The sequence below is a fragment of the Carcharodon carcharias genome, chromosome 11 (genome assembly GCF_017639515.1).
Source record: "Carcharodon carcharias isolate sCarCar2 chromosome 11, sCarCar2.pri, whole genome shotgun sequence".
NCBI lineage: Eukaryota > Metazoa > Chordata > Chondrichthyes > Lamniformes > Lamnidae > Carcharodon > Carcharodon carcharias.
This window is the reverse complement of record NC_054477.1, coordinates 21,014,899-21,037,153: the sequence shown is the minus strand read 5'-3', so window position 1 is coordinate 21,037,153 and position 22,255 is coordinate 21,014,899. Positions and strand designations below refer to the sequence as shown.

General features: G+C 45.2%; 1 protein-coding gene across 2 annotated transcripts in view; it reads left to right on the top strand.

The window, feature by feature from the left end:
- Positions 1–22,255, top strand: part of LOC121284381 (interleukin-13 receptor subunit alpha-1-like) — a 68,265-nt gene that overhangs the window by 10,379 nt on the left and 35,631 nt on the right. Inside the window, exon 4 of one of the 2 annotated variants that reach the window (XM_041199808.1) lies at positions 20,428–20,525. The exons of the other annotated variant lie outside the window; for it this stretch is intronic. The gene's annotated coding sequence lies outside the window, so the exon portion shown is untranslated. The remainder of the gene's footprint in view (positions 1–20,427; positions 20,526–22,255) is intronic. 2 annotated transcript variants of the gene reach the window in all.

Below are 22,255 nucleotides of genomic sequence, written 5' to 3'. Positions count from 1 at the left end.
CAAACCTCAAAATTTTAAACTTTGTAAGGAATGTAATTTACACTATCAAAATTAAAACAATCTGTTTCTTATGTGTATTGATTTGAATCCAAGTTATAATTCCCATATGTTTATCAACATATTCTTTATCTTAGATAGCATCCTAGTGATTTAAAAGTAACCTTCTAAACCACATTGTGCTTTACACCTCAAGCCTTATCCCAACTTCAAATAACAGTGCTGTTGGGATGCAGATTGCCTTTCATATTTAATTCATCTCTTCAAAATAAACCCCTTCTTATCCATTGGAACCTCCTAGACCGTGTGTTTATGCCTTTTGGTTTTCCTAGAATCCCTTGAACTTCAGGTAATTCTTCCCCTCAGAATTTTGGAATACTAACTTGTATGAGTTAATGTAACTCATATGTATCAATCCCAATCAGTTTGGAAGCTGGTGAAACTAGTATGCAAGGGGGTGGTACAAAGGTTGGTTCATCGAACCCTGTTTAACGACTTAAAAGTCATATTCCAAACAAAACTTCAAATAGCAGTGAGGGAAATAAAGGGATCTTGAAGGCTCCACTTTTGGGACAATCAAACTGACGAAAGCTCACATTTCTCCAGATCGTGCCTGTCAGTGCTTATTAACTCACTAGGGTACCCCGCCTTTTCTCTCTTTCTCTCTCTCTCTCTCTCTCTCTTCAGCACAAGCAGCTCTTGTAACTTAGATCAATTCATTTTTTTTAAGTTACAGAAAATTCAGTAGCGGACCTTTCGGGTCCCAATCATCCTTCCACATTTTCAGGAAAATCTCGTCATCCCGCACGGGACCTTATACACCTCCGAATTCATCTCTCCCTCCCCCAAAGCTTCCTCAAAGTCCCTGTGCAGGGCTGTCACCTTCTCCCGATCTAGGACATCCCCAGGTTTCGCCCAGTCTCCACTTCTGGACTGCAGGGGTAATCTTCCCCAGATATCCCCTGGGCATTAAGCCTTCACCGGTATATGGGTAGCAAGGGGGTGCATTGCATGGAAATCTTGCATTCCCGCAGTTTGGTCCAAAAATCTGGGTTGTTATGCCAAGTTTTAAGTCTCAGCAGTTCTTTAAGCAAAACCTGCTTCTCCCCCGGGCTAAATGGTACCTGCTTAACTTTCTCCATAACTCTCTCAATCTCCTCATCCTCCCCCTATTTCTCAGCCCCCCCTTTTTCTCTTCAGTTTTTAATTCACCTTTCCTGACTTTACTTTTCCTAACAGTTACAGCCATAGGGGCCATGGGATTCAACGGGCACAGTGGGGCAGTTGGTTCGTATGAGAGCGGTTTTGTCCCAACTCCTTCATAGGTTTCTCCTTCGGAGCTCTCCTCCTCTTAATCAGTATCACTACAGGCTGCCGCTACTGCTCTGATCTGTCCTGGATCTGACTTTGTCTCTCTCTCACTAATCGACTGGAACTTAGTATTAATCCGTCTACACGCAGGTACAAAATAATAATAACTATCACCCCTTTCTTTTCCTTGTCCTCTTTCTGCTCTATCCACCACTGTTTTTGTTCTCCGGGGGTTCCTTGTGGGTTCCACCCCTCCTTCTGCATTTTTGTGACTAGTTTTGACTGCTGTTCTGCTATGAACCTCATAATGGAGTCCACGGTTCCCCAGTCGAGTTCCATAGCGCTATTCTGTTTCCCTGACGGCATTCTGTTCTTATTCCCATCTATCTCTGTGTGGTACACTCGCACGGCCCTAACAACTTAGTTTCTTGCGGCATGTGCTGTTTCACTTATTTCATTGGGGTCTGGCCTCCCTGCGCGACTTCGGCTAAGGTTATATTTCAAACCGTAACCCGCCAGCACGGCTCCACCTCCTCTTAACTGGGGTCTGGCCTCCCTGCGCAGCTTTGACACCACTAGCCCGCCTGCACAGCTCAGCCTCCTACCCTGGCGCCTCCTATCTCCTGTCCAGAGTCCTCCTCCCAATTCTTTGATACTTGACCGGACCGTTCTCGGGTAGGCTTACTGCACTAACTATGGGTGGTAAATAAATATACACACCCACTTTGCAGAGCCATCCTGAGGATCCAATCCAAATATCCTGCCGACTTCGCCAAACTATTGGGGTCACTTTGACAAATGGACCACAGGAGTCTCAGGTACAGGTCACGATCGTTTATTCGAGCAATTGCAAGGAGAGAACCATCCCAATGCAGCTTGAGATAGCAGCCTGCTAGACTACAATTGTTCACCATATTTATACATTATTGATCACATACAAGAACAGTTTTCAGATTCCGATCTTGTCAACAAATAGGTTTACATTAAACAGATATCTCTCTAGTAGCAAAGGTACCAAGGTACAGGCATCATCTGTCCCTACTTTCACCCTTGGCGGAGACCTTCCCTCCCATCTCAACTAGGACCATCTGTTCTTTCCCTATCTGATATAAACAGTCTTGGTTGTTTTTCAACCTAAGGCTCCGGTCTGACTCCTAAGTCACCCAATCTATCATATTTGCATTCCTCTCTGTTTGGCTTGGCCTTGCTGATGGTCGCAGGCTCTGAGGGTGTGCAAGGTTCAGATTCCTCTCTGTCCAGCCTGGCCTTTAACTGTACTTGCAGGCACTGGCTGCTTGGATATTTTAAGTAGTCCATTCCCTTTCAATAATTTCTTAACGTACCCCTATATTCCCCCCTAACAGTCACCATACCCTGCCAATGCAATTTTCTCCATTTCCCATATGTTTTCAGACCTCTGAATGAATTGCTATTTGAACATTGCTTTGCAAACAGCTTTACCAGTGGGTCAACTCCTGCTGGGTTAAAACTGCCCAAACTCAATTCCCATTGTACCCTCACAGCCACAGAGAAAACCATTAGCCAAGGCCGGATTTGATCCCACAGCTGAGATGTCAAAGGAAACTGCACCAACTCGCGCTGCCATCTACAGCTGGAATTTCGAGGGGTGGTAGGGGAAGGGATTGGGGGCGGATGGGCCTAGAATTTCCCACCACCAACCGGCGTGCCAGTTTGCCAGAAGGGTTCTGACCCACAGCCATTTTGTATAAGGCCAGGTCAGGGTTTTGACGAGGGTTGGGGGAGTGAGGCGGGTGCGAGGTGGCTGCACATAATTCATTCGGCCAATTAAGAGGTCTTGAAGTTTCCAGTCAGAAGGCAGGCTCCCCACTGCAGTGAAGCACAGCCAGTTAAACAAGGCTGTCTCCTGGCAGGGGTTGAGGAGCAGAGAGTGGAGTGGGAATCACGCAACATTCCTCTAGGACCCCCCCCCACAACCCCGCACCTATTCCATTCCCTTCATGGTCACCAGGCCACAGTTGTGGCTTCTAGGCACCCAGTGGAAGAGTAATCTCTTCATGATTGCGCCTGGCAACTATGGCCTTTTTCAATTTCATTTTTAAAAAATTCTTTCCTGGGATGTGGGCTTCGCTGGTTGGGCCAGCATGTATTGCCCATCCCTAATTGCCCCTTGAGAAGGTGGTGGTGAGCTGCCTTCTTGAACTGTTGTAGTCCCTTATGGTGTAGGTAAACCCACAGTGCTGTTAGGGAGGGGGTTCCAGGATTTTGACCCAGTGACAGTGAAGGAACAGCGATATATTTCCATGTCAGGATGGTGAGTGGCTTGGAGGGGAACTTGCAGGTGGTGGCATTCCCATGTGTCAGCTGCTCTTGGTGGTAGAGGTTCCGGGTTTGGAAGGTGTTGTCGAAGAAGTCTTGGCCAGTTACTGGAGTGCATTTTGTAGGTGGTGAGCACTTCTGCCACTGTGTGCCAGGGGTGGTGGGAGTGAATGTTTAAGGTGGTGGACGGGGTGCTGATCAAGCGGAATGTTTCGTCCTGGATGATGTCGAGTTTCTTGTTGTGCAGACAGTGCTGTCACCTTGAGGCATCCCTTCTGTCTATCCCTATGTAAGCATAGGCAGCTCCCACCTTGGTGGCTGGTGAAGCTGACATGCCATTGTTGGAAGGTCTCCTATTGACTCTCCAATATTGGGGCCCCGATCTGCCATCCTTAAGAGGGCGGTGAACGCACTCTCTGCCAATCATTGGCCAATCCTGCAAAACCCATCATCACATGACTGCTGCTGACAGTCTTGGGGTCATGACCCGCATTTTCTTCTGACATTGGGGTTCCAGCCCATGGTCTCTTAACTTTTCTAAAGTTAAAACAGTTTAAGGTACTTGTTACTGAGGATGGAAGCTTTGCATTTATATCACGCACTATCAATTCCATCAACAACATCTCAAAATCCTTCATGTAGAGCGAATTAGTTTGAAATGCAATGGCTCCTGTCTTATGGGCAAATCCACTGTAGATGAAGAGAGATAAATAATCAGCTGCATCTGTATTGGTTGAGACTGTTTAAGGAAGGACATGGAAGGATCTCCTGACATTCACCTCAACAGACAGAAGACCCTAAGTTTAACGTATCACAGAATCACAGAATCACACAGTGCAGAAGAGGCCTTTTGGCCCATCGAGTCTGCACCGACACATGAGAAACACCTGGCCTACCTACCTAACCCCATTTACCAGTACTTGGTCCATAGCTTTGAATGTTATGACATGCCAAGTACTCATCCAGGTACTTCTTAAAGAATGTGAGGCAACTCGCCTCCACCACCCTCCCAGGCAGTGCATTCCAAACCGTCACCACCCTCTGGGTAAAAAGGTTTTTCCTCACATCCCCCCTAAACCTCCTGCCCCTCACATTGAACTTATGTCCCCTTCTGACTGACCCTTCAACTAAAGGGAACAGCTGCTCCCTATCCACCCTGTCCATGCCCCTCATAACCTTGTACACCTCGATCAGGTCGCCCCTCAGTCTTCTCTGCTCCAACGAAAACAACCCAAAGTCTATCCAACCTCTCTTCATAATTTAAATGCTTCATCCCAGGCAACGTCCTGGTGAATCTCCTCTGCACCCCCTCCAGTGCAATCGCATTCTTCCTACAATGTGGTGACCAGAACTGCACACAGTACTCCAGCTGTGGCCTCACCAAGGTTCTATAAAACTCCAACATGACCTCCCTACTTTTGTAATCTATGCCTCGATTGATAAAGGCAAGTGTCCCATATGCCTTTTTCACCGCCCCTCTAACATGCCCCTCCGCCTTCAGAGATCTATGTACACACACACCAAGGTCCCTTTGTTCCTCAGAACTTCCTAGTTCATTGAATACTTCCTTGTCAAATTACTCCTTCCAAAGTGTATCACCTCACACTTTTCAGGGTTAAATTCCATCTGCCACTTATCTGCCCATTTGACCATCCCGTCTATATCTTCCTGTAGCCCAAGACACTCAAACTCACTGTTAACCACCCGGCCAATCTTTGTGTCATCCGCAAACTTACTAATCCTACCCCCCACATAGTCATCTATGTCATTTATATAAATGACAAATAATTTTGGGACCCAGCACAGATCCCTGTGGTCCGCCACTGGACACTGGCTTCTAGTCACTGAAGCATCCTTCTGTCATCACCATTTGTCTCCTACAACTAAACCAATTTTGAATTCACCTTATCAAATTACCCTGTATCCCATGTGTAATTGCCTTCTTTATAAGACTCCCATGTGGGACCTTGTCAAAGGCTTTGCTGAAATCCATATAAACTACATCAACTGCACTACCCTCATCTACACACCTGGTCACCTCCTCAAAAGAGTCAATCAAATTTGTTAGGCATGACCTCCCTTTGACAAAGCCACGCTGACTATCCCTGATCAAACCTTACCTCTCCAATTAGAGATAGATTCTCTCCTTCAGAATTCTCTCCAATAGTTTCCCTACCACTGACGTGAGAGTCACTTGTCTGTTGTTCCCTGGCTTATCTCTACAAGCCTTCTTAAATAGTGGAACTACATTAGCTGTTCTCCAGTCCTCTGGCACCTCCCCCATGGCCAGAGAGGAATTAAAAATTTGGGTCAGAGCCCCTGCGATCTCCTCCCTTGCCTCCCTCAGCAGTTTGGGACACAAATCATCCGGACCTGGAGATTTGTCCACTTTTAAGCCTGCCAACACCTCCAATACCTTGTCACTCCCAATATCAATTTGCTTAAGAACCTCGCAGTCTCTCTCCCCGAGTTCCATACCTTCATCCTCATACTCTTGGGAGAAGATGGATGTGAAGTATTCATTCAACACTCTAGCGATGTCCTCTGGCTCTACCCATAGATTGCCTCCTTGGTCGTTTATGGGCCCCAATCTTTGCCTGGTTATCCTCTTCCCATTGATATACTTATAGAATATCTTGGGATTTTCCCTACTTTTACCAGCCAGAGCTTTCTCATATCCCCTCTTTGCTCTCCTAATAGCTTTCTTAAACTCCACCCTGCACTGTCTGTTCTCCACTAATGCCTCTGCTGATTTGCTTCCCATGTACCTGCTAAAAGCCTCTCTTTTCCTTCTCATCGTAACCTGAATATCTCTGGTCATCCATGGTTCTCTGGGCTTGTTACTCCTTCCTATCATCCTAGAGGGAACATGTTGAGCCTATACCCTCCCCATTTCCTTTTTGAACGCTCTCCCACTGCTCCTCTGTAGATTTCCCCACAAGTAGCTGTTCCCAGTCTACCCTGGCCAGATCCTGCCTTATTCTACTAAAATCCACTCTCCCTCAGTCCAAAACATTTCTTTGCAACTTGTCTATTTCTTTGTCCCTAACAAGCTTAAACTGTACCATAACTTGAAGAACATCAACATCGGTGCTGCTTTGGAATTTTATCCTAGAATATATGCTCTTGAGGGGCTGATAACTCACCAGAAGCAACTTTTTGGGGCTGATACTTCACCAGAAGCAACTTTGTTGGCTCGGGCACATTCACAGGCTGGGAGACGGATGCCATTCCCAAGGATTTTCCATATGGTGAGGTGGCCAGAGTCAGAAAATCCAGCAGGACACCAAAGCTTCGCGGATGACATAAATTTTCACGCTTGGGATTCATGAGCTGGTGACAGAGGGAAATGGTGACATTGGGCAGAATCATCCTAGATTTGACCTAAGTGCAGTAGCGGGCAGGAAAACATCAACATTTTACCCGTCGGCTGCAATGGCAGCTTCTCATCCCAAACCCGCCACACTAATTATGCATTCCCAGGATACCCGCCATTTCCATGGCGGACGGGTCTGATTCGCCTGCCATGCCGTCACCTCGCTGCTTCATCACACCAGGCACCACATTTACAGTACAGCCGCACTCAGTGCTTCCAGCCCAGGACTGCAGCAAACATGACATGGCCCCGAAAGGCAAGAAGATTGCAGCCCCTCGAGCGCCTTTTGGATGCTGTGGAGGCCCACTGTGATGTCCTCTATGCCTACTCCGACTGCAGTGGGGGCAGCAACATTACCACTCTGACTTCATGATGGCCGTGGTGCTCAGTGCCGATGCGACACAGAAGAGGTTGGCCACCCAATGCAGATAGAGGATGAATGATCTCATCTGTACAGCCAGGGTAAGGCAACCAGCTCATCACTCTAAACTCACCCACTCACAAGCCCATCATACATTCACTGGCATCTCACTCACTGCCAGCTCAAGGGACATCACCACCCATTCTCACACACACACCCTTACATGTCCATCTGGCCTCATCTCCTCTGGAGACCGTCCCCTCAGCCCTCACCATCTTGAGGGCGCTTACACCGATCAACATGTGCCCCCACACACACTCTGGAATGCACCCCTTCCCCAGTACAGCCCTCGTCCTGCAGCGTCTCCCCTTGCCTGAGGCCACTTCTCCCCCTTCACCAAGTAAGCCCTAGCCCTGCAGCCATTGCAAGACCACCCACATATGGCTGGTCTGGTAGAGAGAGCCTGCCCGTGACCCCCCCACCTAAAAGTGATGTGGCTATGTCTCCAAAGCCTGGCGCTGATGACTGCGAGTGCTGCCCGAAGCAAGGTAGGCAAACAAACCTTGAAATCCCGGGCGAAGTGCAGCCCCCCAAGTGCATGCTTCATGCGTGCTGTTGTGAAACACACGGGCGTGTTTTCCTGCCTACGTGGGTGGACGATTCAGAGGGGGGGGGGGTTTGAATCCGGCAGGATGGTCTAATAATGATGTGCTGATGTATTACAGTCAGGTTCCTGATGTTCGGTGGTGGGGAACACGGCTCACCATCAACGGGCTAAACGGACAATCGTTGTTTCATCAGTTGTGGAACTGATTTTTGGCCGTATTGCCCGCTCACGCCACCGCAAACACCCGGTGCCAGCGGGCATGGAAAATCCCGACCATTGCCTGTGGGCCAGCATGCGCCACCATGATGATCAGTTGCTATGGTAGCTTGGCAACAGGAGCAAACACCAAAAACCACAACCGCAATGGCAGCTGACAGCCACTTCACGTGTGGTACTTGAGCCAGAACCTGCCTCTCATGGATTGGTCTCTTCAGCCATTAGCAAATGTGTACCATACGAAGCTACCCTATGAAGCTAGATGGCAGAATTCTGCAGTACAGAGGCTTCAGGGTGTCCTTGTACATGAATCACAAAAAGTCAGCATGCAGGTTCAGCAAGTAATTCGGAAGGCAAACAGAACGTTGGCCTTTATTGTAAGGGGGTTTGGAGTACCAAAGAATTTAACGATATGGAGGGAAGTCCTGTTGTATGGTGCATTGGTGAGACCTCACGAGATCACTGTGTGAAGCTTTGGCCACCTTACCTAAGGGAGGGATATACTTGCATTGGAAACAGTTCAGAGAAGTTTCACTAGGCTGATTCCTAGGATGAAGGGGTTTGTTCGATGATAGAAGTTTGAACAGGATGGGCCTACCACTCATTGAAGTTTAAAAGAATGAGTGGTGATCTTATTGAAACACACAAGATTCTAAGGGGTTGTTGGATCCCCTACCCTGGTTTGTTGGGACTTAAGGATCTGGGTTGCATGCTTCTTTCAGGGTAACCGAGTTGGTACCATAGACAGGGGAGATCAATAGATCGTTCTGAGAAAAATCATATTCTGTTTATTTAAAAAAGGAACTCAGCAGCTACACTTGTGTGCTTACAACTCAAAACTCTGTCTTTACTCTTCAGACTCTAACTCAAGACTACTGACTACAGAGGTAGCCCCCACTACCCTGCTTTTAGATACCAAAATCATGTGATCTTTCATTACAACCTTCGTCTTAAAGGTATATGACACATCAGATTATGATATCCCTTCCCCTTTACTCAGAAATACATTTTACAATGTTTTCAGAATATATTTTTCACAGAGATAAAGTAATTTACAAAGTCAGTCTTTCTGGGGATTTCCTTACGCATGTAGAACATCTCAGCTTTACGGCTTTTGATGTTTTATCTGGAACTTCCTTCACTAGAGTCGTCTGAGAATCAGGTTCTTTGGTAGGTACCTGCAAATCTGTTTCCTCAACTCTTTCAGGCACAGTCGACCCTTCAGACACATCTGTACTCAGTTGAGTTCTTCCAACAGGAGACGTTGACTCAGTTATGAGCACTGGATGCATCAGTTCTGGGTATTTTGTTTCTCCTCCTATAATCAATATGTCTCCGTGTGACTCAATCTTCCACTTTCATGTGGTAGGAAAAAGGTCCAGTTACTGCGCTTATTTCACCAAATAACCATTTTGGTCCTTCTCTAAAACTCTTCACATATACCTTCTGTCCTCCATTAAACATCCTGTCATGACTGTGCCAGTCGTGTCCAGTTTTCTGACTTCCCTGTCTCCTTTCCATCTTCCCCACCCCCAAGTTTGGCATAATTAGGCTCAATCTCGATCGGAGACGGTGTTCAATCAATGATTCCGCAGATGTGACACCTGTTGTTGCATGAGGGGTGGTCCTATAATGGAAAAGAAAATGTGTTAATTTTGTCGCAATAGAATTTCCAGATAATTTCTTCATACCAGATTTGAAGGTCTGAACCACTCTCTTGGCCAGTCCATTTGAAGAAGGGTGGTATGGTGAAGTTTTTACATGAGTAACACCGTTGAGGCTGATAAATCGGTGAAAATCAGTACTGATAAATACCGTTCCATTGTCTGATCTGACCATTTCCGGTAGTCTGTTGATTGTGAAACTTTGTCGTAGCTTGTCAATTGTAGCAGAAGGTGCTGGTGAATTCACCTCATTTTTGTCCATCCATTTTGAGTGAGCATTGATGACAAGTGGAATTATTGTTCCCATTAAAGGTCCCTCATAGCCGATGTGTGATCGCGCCCATGGTCTTCCTGGCCACTCCCAAGGGTGTAACAGAGCTGTTCGACGTAACTTTTGCACTTGCTGACACTGCATACAGCTTTTCACTAAGCTCTCTATTTTTCCATCCATTCCAGGCCACCATAAGAACATAAGAACATAAGAACTAAGAACAGGCAATTCAGCCCCTCGAGCCTTCCCCGCCATTCATTACGATCATGGCTGATCTCATTTCGGCCTCAACTCCCAATTTCCCGCCCTCTCCCCATAACCTTTCAACCCATGACTAATTAAAAATCTGTCTATCTCCTTCTTAAATTTATTCAGCGTCCCGGCATCCACTGCATTCTGAGGTAGTGAATTCCAAAGATTCACGACCCTTTGAGAAAAGTAATTCCTCCTTATCTCTGATTTAAATCTACCACCCCTTAGCCTAAAACTATGGCCTCTTATTCTAGAATGCCCCACAAGGAGAAACATCTGCTCCACGTCTACTTTGTCTATCCCCTTTAGCATCTTATATACCTCAATTATCTCATCCTTCTAAACTCTGGAGGGTATAGACCTAAACTGCTCAATCTCTCCTCATAAGACAAGCCCGGCATTTCTGGAATCAATCTAGTGAACCTCTTCTGAACCACCTCCAGTGCAACTACATCCTTCCTCAAGTAAGGGGACCAAAACTGTGCACAGTACTCCAGGTGCAGTCTCATCAATGCCTTGTACAGTTGCAACAACACTTCTCTATTTTTATGCTCTATTCCTTTAGCAATAAATGCCAAAATTCCATTTACCTTCCTTATTACCTGCTGTACCTGAATACTAGCTTTCAGCGATTCATGCACGAGGACACCCAGATCCCTCTGCACTGAAGCATTCTGAAGTTTCTCTCCATTTAAATAATAAGTCGCCTTTTTATTCTTCCAACCAAAATGGATAACCTCACACATATCCACGTTAAACTCCATCTGCCAAATTTTGACCCATTCACCTAATCTGTCCATATCCATTTGTAAATTTCTTATTTCTTCATTGCAACTTACTTTCCCACCTGTTTTGGTGTCATCTGCAAATTTAGCTATAGTACCTTCTATCCCTGAATCCAAGTCATTAATATAGATTGTAAATAGTTGGGGCCCAAGGACCGAATCCTGTGGCACCCGACTAGTTACAGCTTGCCATCCAGAAAAAGACCCATTTATATCAACTCTCTGCTTTCTGTTGGTTAGCCAATCCTCTATCCAAGCTAATATATTACCCTTAACATTGTGTGATCTTATCTTTTGTATTAATCTTTTGTGTGGCACCTTATCAAAGGCCTTTTGGAAGTCCAGATATACGACATATACAGGATCCCCATTATCCACTTTGCTTATCACATCTTCAAAGAACTCTTAATAAATTAGTCAAACACAATTTACTCTTCATAAAACCATGCTGACTCTGATGGATTGCATTTTGACTTTCCAAATGCCCCATTACTACTTCCTTAATAATGGATTCCAACAATATCCCAATGACAGGCTTTAAACTATGGTTTCCTACTTTATGCCACACCCCTTTTTGAATAAGGGCGTTATATTAGCATTTTTCCAATCCACTGGAACCTTTCCAAAATCCAGGGAATTTTGGAATACTTATAGCCAATGCACCCACTATCTCTGCTGCCACTTCCTTTAACACCCTGGGATGTAGGCCATCAGGTCCTGGGGACCTGTTACCCTTTAACCCCAATAGTTTGCTTAGTACTTTTTCTCTAGTGATGGTGATTGTTCTAAGTTCCTCCTTCTCTATATCCTCTGCACTACCTGTTACTATTGGGGTGGTATTACTGTCCTCCACTGTGAAAACTGAGGCAAAATATTGATTAAGCACCTCTGCCATTTCTGCGTTCCCCACTGTTAACTCCCCGGTCTCAACCTCCAAGGGACCAACATTCACTTTAGCTACTCTCTTTCATTTTATATACTTGTAGAAGCTTTTGCTATCAGTTTTTACATTTTGTGCTAGTTTTCTTTCATAATTTACCTTTGCTCTTTTTATTTTTTTTTAGTAACCCTTTGTTGATCTTTAAAAGTTTCCCAATCTTCCAGCCTGCCACTGACCTTTGCAATTTGGTATGCCTTAGTTTTTGCCTTTAAGTTATCTTTAACTTCCTTGCTTAGCCATGGATGCTTTTTCCCCCCTCTTACCATCTTTCTTCCTCATTGGAATATATTTTACTTGGGAGGAATTGAATATCTCCTTAAGTACCTGCCACTGTTCATCACCTGTCCTACCTTGTAGTCTTCCTGTTCAGTCCACTGGGGCCAAATCTGCCCTCATACCTATGTAGTTACCTTTGTTTAACTCCAGAACACAAGGATGGGACTCAGGTTTCTCGCTCTCAAACTGAACTTGGTAACTGTGTGCTATAGCCTTCTTTCGGGAAATGCCTGGGTATGCACTATGTAGTTCAGTCAACAATGGCTTTTGCCCTTTTGGAGGAACAATCACTTGAGCTCCCCACAATAAGATACCTTCCTGGCTAGATATTTCATATCTTCTCTGAAAATACAAGTTTCATTTCCTTAGATTCGAGGTTTTTGTGATCAACCATAGAGAACTTATTCTCCTACTTTGGATAAGACTGGGGCTGGACTTGTCCAATCTCTGATCTGTCTAGCACAGCTTGGTGATGAATCCAGGAAGTTCAATAATAAAACAAATTCTTAAGGAATTGGAACATCCTTATCATTTACTTGCACGGGCAAATGACAAAGTGCATCAGCATTTGCAATTTGACTTCCAGGTCTACAAATGAAAGTATACTCAAACGCTGCCAAGATCAACCCCCATCTTTGTATTCTTGCTGAGGCTATGGGTGGGTTAGCCTTGTCTCCGCTGAAAAATCCCAGCAATGGCTTGTGGTCCAATATGATAATAAAATGATGAGCGTGTACATACTGATGCAATTTCTTGACACCAAAGGTGATTGACAGGCCTTCTTTTTCTATCTTTGATGATCCCTTTTCCACTGTGTTAAGTATTCTCGATACATATTCAATAGGCCATTCTAAAACAATAATAAGTCATAATAAGTCAGAGGGAGTACAGCTGCAATAAGCTTCAACGGAGTAAGGCAAGGCTGGATGGCCTCTACTTTAATGCCTGGAATATTACAGGTAAAACGTATGAGATAAGGGCTCCTCCGTCTGGCTGAACTTGTTCTCACACTGAACAATTTCTCCTTCAACTCCTCTCACTTCCTCCAAATAAAAGGTGTGGCTATGGGTAGCCACATGGGCCCCAGCTATGCCTGTCTCTTTATGGGGTAAGTGGAACATTCCTTGTTCCAGTCCTACTCTGGCCCCCTTCCACAACTCTTTCTCCGGTACATCGATGATTACTTCAGTGCTGCTTCGTGCTCTCGTCGGGACATGGAAAAATTTATTAATTTTGCTTCCAATCTCCACCCCTCCATCATTTTCACGTGGTCCATCTCTGACACTTCCCTTCCCTTGACCTCTCTGTCTCAATCTCTGGTGATAGACTGTCCACCAATATCCATTACAAACCTACCGACTCCCACAGCTACCTCGACTACAGCTCCTCACACCCCGCTTCCTGTAAGGACTCCATCCCATTCTCTCAGTTCCTTCGCCTCCGTCGCATCTGTTCCGATGATGCTACCTTCAAAAACAGTTCCTCTGACATGTCCTCCTTCTTCCTTAACCGAGGTTTTCCACCCATGGTCATTGACAGGGCCCTCAACCGTGTCCGGCCCATCTCCCGCGCATCCGCCCTCACGCCTTCTCCTCCCTCCCAGAAACATGATAGGGTCCCCCTTGTCCTCACTTATCACCCCACCAGCCTCCGAATTCAAAGGATCATCCTCCGCCATTTCTGCCAACTCCAGCATGATGCCACCACCAAACACATCTTCCCTTCACCCCCCCCTATCGGCATTCCATAGGGATCTTTCCCTCCGGGACACCCTGGTCCACTCCTCCATCACCCCCTACTCCTCAACCCCCTCCTATGGCACCACCCCATGCCCACGCAAAAGATGTAACACCTGCCCCTTTACTTCCTCTCTCCTCACCGTCCAAGGGCCCAAACACTCCTTTCAAGTGAAGCAGCATTTCACTTGCATTTCCCCCAACTTAGTCTACTGCATTCGTTGCTCCCAATGTGGTCTCCTCTACATTGGAGAGACCAAACGTAAACTGGGCGACCGATTTGCAGAACACCTGCGGTCTGTCCACAAGAATGACCCAAACCTCCCTGTTGCTTGCCATTTTAACACTCCACCCTGCTCTCTTGCCCACATGTCTGTCCTTGGCTTGCTGCATTGTTCCAGTGAAGCCCAACGCAAACTGGAGGAACAACACCTCATCTTCCGACTAGACACTTTACAGCCTTCCGGACTGAACATTGAATTCAACAACTTTAGGTCTTGAGCTCCCTCCTCCATCCCCACCCCCTTTCTGTTTCTTCCCCCTTCCTTTTGTTTTTTTCCAATAAATTATATAGATTTTTCTTTTTCCACCTATTTCCATTATTTCTAAATATTTTTAAATCTGTTATGCTCCCCCCACCCCCACTGGAGCTATACCTTGAGTGCCCTACCATCCATTCTTAATTAGCACATTCGTTTAGATAATATCACCAACTTTAACACCTATGTGTTCTTTTGTTCTGTTGTCTATGACATCTTTTGATGATCTGCTTCTATCTATCACTGCTTGTTTGTCCCTACTACCACACCAACCCCCTCCACTTCTCTCCCCCCATCCAAACCCCCCTCCCCCACACACACCTTAAACCAGCTTATATTTCACCCCTTTCTTGGATTCACTCAAGTTCTGTCGAAGGGTCATGAGGACTCGAAACATCAACTCTTTTCTTCTCCGCCGATGCTGCCAGACCTGCCGAGTATTTCCAGGTAATTCTGTTTTTGTTTTAGATTTCCAGCATCCACAGTTTTTCTGTTTTTATCAATGAGGTGTGGTTGAGGGAAGGGCAGGATTGGCAGCTCAACATTCCGGGATATACAATCTTCGGGCGAGACAGGGGAGGGGGTAAAAGAGGAGGAGGCATTGCATTATTAGTTAAGGAGTCAGTTGCTGCAGTAAGGAGAGATGATATCTTGGAGAGGGCATTGATTAAAGGTTTGTGGGTAGAGCTTAGGAATAAAAAAGGGGAAGCCACATTTTTAGGTGTTTATTATAGACCCCCAAATGAGCAAATATATGCACAATTTGTGGAGGTGTGTAAAAACAATAACAATAGGGTAATTATATTAGGTGATTTCAACTTTCCCAGCATTAATTGGGATAGACATAGTGTTAAGGGATTAGCTGGAGTGGATTTCTTGAAATGTGTGCAGGAGAACTTTTTAGGTCAATATGTAGAGGGTCCAACAAGGGACAGGGCAGTGCTGGACCTAATTCTGGGGAATGAAGCCAGACAGGTGGCTGAGGCGGTGGTGGGCGAGCATTTTAGCTTTAAGTTTAAGTTTGTTATGGACAACGAAATCAACAAGTTGCAAAAAAATGTTTTGGATTAGGGGAGAGTGGATTTTAATAAAATAAGGCAGGACCTGGCCAAGGTAGACTGGGAACAACTACTTGTGGGGAAATCTACAGAGGAACAGTGAGGTGTGTTCAAAAACGCAATGGGGAGGGTACAGACTCAACATGTTCCCTCTAGGATGATAGGAATGAGTAACAAGCCCAGAGAACCATGGATGACCAGAGATATTCAGGATATGATGAGACGGAAAAGAGAGGCTTTTAGCAAGTATAAAGGAAGCAAATCAGCAGAGACATTAGTGGAGTACAGAAAGTGCAGGGTGGAGTTTAAGAAAGCAATTAGGAGAATAAAGGAGGGATATGAGAAAGCTCTGGCTGGTAAAAGTAGGGAAAATCCCAAGATATTCTATAAGTATATCAATGGGAAGAGGATAACCAGGGAAAGATTAGGACCAAGGGGCCAATCTATGGGTGGAGCCAGAGGACATCGCTAGAGTGTTGAATGAATACTTCACAACCATCTTCACCCAAGAGAATGAGGATGAAGGTATGGAACTAGGGGAGAGAGACTGCGAGGTTATTGAACAAATTATACAGGGAATGACAAGGTATTGGAGGTGTTGGCAGACTTAAAAGTAGACAAATCTCCAGGTCCAGATGATTTGTGACCCAGATTTCTGAGGGAGGCAAGGGAGGAGATCGCAGGGGCTCTGACCCAAATTTTTAATTCATCTCTGGCCACAGGGGAGATGCCAGAGGACTGGAGAACAACTAATGTGGTTCCGCTATTTAAGAAGGGTTGCAAAGATAAGTCAGGAAACCATAGGCCATTGAGTCTCACGTCAGTGGTAGGGAAACTATTGGAGAACATTCTGAAGGACAGTATCTATCTCCACTTGGAGAGGTAAGGTTTGATCAGGGATAGTCAGCGTGGCTTTGTCAGAGGGAGGTCATGCCTAACAAATTTGATTGACTCTTTTGAGGAGTTGACCAGGTGTGTAGATGAGGGTAGTGCAGTTGATGTAGTTTATATGGATTTCAGCAAAGCCTTTGACAAGGTCCCACATGGGAGACTAATAAAGAACGCATTTGCAGATGGGATACAGGGTAATTTGATAAGGTGAATTCAAAATTGGCTTAGTTGTAGGAGACAGAGGGTGATGACAGAAGGATGCTTTACTGACTGGAAGCCAGCGTCCAGTGGCATACCACAGGGATCTGTGCTGGGTCCCCTATTATTTGTCATTTAAATAAACGACATAGATGACTATGTGGGGGATAGGATTATTAAGTTTGCGGATGACACAAAGATTGGCCGGGTGGTTAACAGTGAGGTTGAGTGTCTTGGGCTACAGAAAGATATAGATGGGATGGTCAAATGGGCAGATAAGTGGCAGATGGAATTTAACCCTGAAAAGTGTGAGGTGATACACTTTGGAAGCAGTAATTTGACAAGGAAGCATTCAATGAACAGCATGATACTAGGAAGTTCTGAGGAACAAAGGGACCTTGGCGTGAGCGTTCATAGATCTCTGAAGCAGAGGGGTATGTTAGTGAAAAAGGCATATGGGACACTTGCCTTTATCAATCGAGGCATAGATTACAAAAGTAGGGAGGTCATGTTGGAGTTGTATAGAACCTTGGTGAGGCCACAGCTGGAGTACTGTGCAGTTCTGGTCACCACATTATAGGGAGGATGTGATTGCACTGGAGGAGGTGCAGAGGAGATTCACAAGGATGTTGCCTGGGATGAAACATTTAAGTTATGAAGAGAGGTTGGATAGACTTGGGTTGTTTTCATTGGAACAGAGAAGACTGAAGGGCAACCTGATCGAGCTGTACAAGATTATGAGGGGCATGGACAGGGTGGATAGGGAGCAGCTGTTCCCCTTAGTTGAAGGGTCAGTCACAAGGGGGCATAAATTCAAGGTGAGGGGCAGGAGGTTTAGGGGGGATATGAGTAAAAACGTTTTTACCCAGAGGGTGGTGACGGTCTGGAATGCACTGCCTGGGAGGGTGGTGGAGGCGAGTTGCCTCACATCCTTTAAAAAGTACCTGGATGAGCACTTGGCACATCATAACATTCAAGGCTATGGGCCAAGTGCTGGTAAATGGGATTTGTTAGGTAGGTCAGTTGTTTATCACGTGTCGGTGCAGAATCGATGGGCCGAAGGGCCACTTCTGCACTGTGATTCTGTGATCCATCGTCCATTTGATGGGAGAGCACTGCTCCCACTCCATAGGGAGATCTGTCACATGTCAACACTAACTCTTTCTTCAGGTCAAAATATACAAGAAGGGTAGATGATTGCTGCAACTATTTCACTTTTGTGAAAGCTTCTTCATGTGGCATTTGGCAAGACCAACGTTGGTTTTTCTTGATCAAGTAATACAGGGATAGCAGTTCTGTTGACAAATTAGGCAAGAAGCGTCCATAGTAATTGATCATCCCCAAGAATGATTTGAGCTCGGATGTATTCATAGGCACTGTTGCCTCTCTAATGGCTCTCACTTTTTCCTCAACTGGATGTAGGCCTTGTGTATCTACCTTGTGACCTAGGTAGTTTAGCTCTTTCGCTTGTAATGTGTGCTTCTCTTTTTTCAACTGCACTCCCACCTGCGAAAAACGTCTTCCTACTTCTTCCAAGTTTACCAAATGTTCCTTTTCAATGAGTTCCACCACAAGAACATCATCTAAATAAATGGCAACATGGGGCAGTCCCTGCAGTAAACTTTTCATTGTTCTTTGGAATATGTCACAAGCTGAAGATACACCAAAATGTAAACAGGAATATTGTCACAACCCTTTGTGTTTGTTAATGGTGACAAATGTCTGGGTAGCCTTCTCTAATTCCAATTGTTGATAAGCCTGATTCATATCAAGTTTCATGTAGGTGGTTCCACCTGCCAGTTTAACATACAAGCCTTCAATTTTTGGTATGGGTTGTCTGTCCAACTTAGCCACTTGATTGACTGTTAGTTTGTGGTCTCCACAAATTCGAACGCTTTGGTCAGATTTGAGAACAGGTACAATTGGTGCTGCCCATTCTGAAAACTGAACTGGGTGTATCTCTGCCAGTTTTTCTAATCTGTCCAAATCGGCGTCTATGTTTTCCCGCATTGCATAAGGCCCTGGTTTTGCCTTCATGAATCTTGGTGTTGCCTCTGGATCCACATGAGTTTTTGCTCGTAGCCCCTCAATCTTTCCAAGTTTGCCCTTGAAAACTGAGGGATATTTTTGTAGTAGCTCTGATAGCCCATTAGTTCTCAATTGGAAGAATTCAGCCATTCCACTTTAATTTATTTCAGCCAGCTTCATCCAAGGAGGCTAGGTCCCTCGCCTACTACCACCATCAATGGTGACTTCACTGTTTTACCTCTGTAGTGTATTGTGACTTTGCTTATGCCCTCGACTTTATGTCTTCTTATGTGTAAGTTTTCAGTTTGGCATCTGTTTCTTCCATATTTAGTTTACGTTCCCTGTGATTCAGGTATTTAAAAGTATGCTCACCTATCACCATAGTGGCTACACCAGTATCCATCTCCATTCTGATAGGCCTCTCATTCACTCTCATGGTTACATAGGTAGGTTCTGTTCTTCCTAGCTTTAAAGTATACAACAAGTAAATACCTGAATCCATTACTTCAGGCTTTTCAATTCTGTAGATCTCATTGGGTTTTTGCTTTTGTTTGAAAGTCTGCCTGATTCTATCGTTACAATGTCTCATGAAGTATCTGAAAAAATATTCAATTTTTTTAAACTGTGCTTCATTACAAGTTTGTCTGCTTCCACCTCTGTTACCATTATTGCCATGTTTTTGCTGTTCTTTTTGGCTGAGGCTCCCCCCCAATGTGAAGGACGGTGCCATTTTGCGCTCCCTGTATGGCTTTCGAAACCCACACTGCACCTTCCATTGCCAGAGCGATTTCCAATGCCTTCTGAAAATCTAAATTTGTTTCAGACAGTAATCTCTTCTGAATCACACCTTCATTTATACTGTGCACCAAACGATCTCGAAGCATATCATTGATAGACGTACCAAACTCGCAGTATTCTGTTCATTATTTCGGTCCTGCCACATAACAAGCAACTGTCTCCCCCGTGGTTCTATTCCTTGAGTTAAATTTGAACTGCTGGATCGTCACCGAGGGCTTTGGCTGGTAATGATTTTTTACGAGGTTCACTAAGTCATCAAAACTTTTCGAATCTGGAGCACTGGGTGTCAACAGATTTCGAATTAATCCAGATGTCTTACTCTCACATGTGGATAAGAGGATCACGTGCTTCTTCTCCGCCCCCCGCAACGTCATTCGCCTGGAAGAAGCACGCGAGGTGTTCAACATAATGAGACGAGATGTCCGAGACGGGATCGAAAGGCTCAACTCTTCCAAATTGCAGCATGGTCTGAGGGGATTGCTTCAACGATCAGGACGGAAACTTTTCTTTACTTAGAATTACCGTGTAAGGTGCGGCCCGATTCCAGTTCTCTTGATTTCCTTCGTCCTTTCCTGCTTTTTTCTCATCCTTATGTGTCTTTCCCTGCTTTTTACTCTCGTCAGCGGTTTGTTGGATCCCGCACCCTGGGTTGTCCGGACATAAGGATCCGGGTTGCACGCTTGTTTCGGGGTGACCGAGTTGGTACCAAAGACAGAGAAGATCAGTAGACCGTTCTCAGAAGAAACACATTCTGTTTATTTACAAAAGGAACTCAGCAGCTACACTTGTGTGCTTACAACTCAAAACTCTGTCTTTACTCTTCAGACTCTAACTTCAGACTGCTGACTGCAGAGGTGGCCCGCACTACTCTGCTGTAGGATACCAAGATCGTGTGATCTTCCATTACAATATTCTTCTTAAAGGTATATTACCCATCAGATTACTACAGGGGACTTGGCAGGGTAGACACTGAGAGAATATTTCCCTTCGTAGGGAAATCTAGAACTAGCCGGGGTGCATTTTTAAAATAAATTAATAATTTAAGACGGAGAGGAGGAGGAATTTCTTTTCTGAGATTCCTTAGTCTTTGGAATTCTCTGTTCCAGGGAGCAGTGGAGGCTGGGTCACAGAATACATTCAAGGCTGATTTAGATAGATTTTTCATGGGCAAGAGTCGAGGTTCATGAGGGACAGGCAAGAAAGTGGAGTTAAGGCCACAACCAGATTAGTCATGATCTTACTGACTGGTGGAGCAGGCACAAGGGGCCGAATGGACCACTCCTCCTATTTCTTATAGGAACCCCACCTAATTTGATTGACTGCATGTCCATCATCTTAGACGGAAGGATACCAACAGCGATATGCACTCCTGACCCATTGCAGGGCTGACCATTGGAAGTGCTGCTCGCGATGAATTAAACTCATGAATTGGAAAGTTAGTGAGGCAGCTATGCTATGTAATTAAAAAGTGCATAGCAGGCTGGTTTGGTGGTTGACTCTTAATTCTCTGTAAAGTGGTCTCGCAAACCATTCAGTTGTAATCATAGTCACAAATGAGGAAGGCCAGCAGAACTTTATCCGGAAGTTAGAGGTTGAAAGCAAATGTGGTTTTTATTTTGAAACTTTTATGTGAGCTCGATTATTTAACCTTTTGCAATTTGTAATATTCATTTTCTACATTTTGGAACATAGTTGAGTCTTCCATTTTGACACAGAGAAAGTGCAGGAGGAATATCAACAACACATAAGGATAAAACCACAACATTATTTAAGAAGAGTGCTGCTGCAACAGGCTGCATACAGAATGACAACACTCAGCGATTGATGGAAAACTTGCATTAATAAAGCACCTCTCACAACCAGCAGACATCTCAAAACACTTTAGAGCCAATGAAGTACTTTTGAACTGTAGTCATTGGTGTCCCGTAGCAGCTACCAATGGCAAATAGTAAGGTCCCACGGGAGTAATGTAGGAATAACAAGATAAACTTTTTGTGGCATTGACTAGGGGATAAACATTGATCAGGGATAACATGCCTGTTCTTCTTCAGAATAGCACCATGGGATCCTCCTTCAAACCTACCTGGGCGGGGGGGCGGGGTGGGGGGGTGTGGGGGGAGGTGGAGGCAGGTGGCAACAGGGTCTCATTTTAATATCTCATCTGAAAAGAAAAAACCTCTGAGGGCAGTATTCCCTCAGTACACCACTGGAGTATTAGTCTTGATTGTTTTACTGAAGTTCTGGAGTGGGGTGGGAATCTTCTAACTCAGGTGAGAATGCTACCAACAGAGCCATGGCTGACACAAATAGGCTGAACACTGCATCACTAGGCTTTTTCTGGGCATCAATGTCAGGGGCCAGCTTTTATTGCCCATTCCTAATTGCCCTTGAGAAGCTGATGGTGAGCTGCCTTCTTGAACGGCTGCAGACTATGTGGTGTAGGTACACCCACAGTGCTGGAGGGAGTTCCAGGAATTTGACCCAGTGACAGAGAAGGAACAGTGATATATTTCCAAGTCAGGATGGTGAGTGGCTTGGAGAGGATCTTGCAGGTGGTATTTCCATGCATCTGCTGCCCTTGCCCTTCCAGGTTGTAGAGGTTGTGTGTTTGGAAAGTGCTGTAGTAAGAACCATGCCGAGTTGCTGCAGTGCA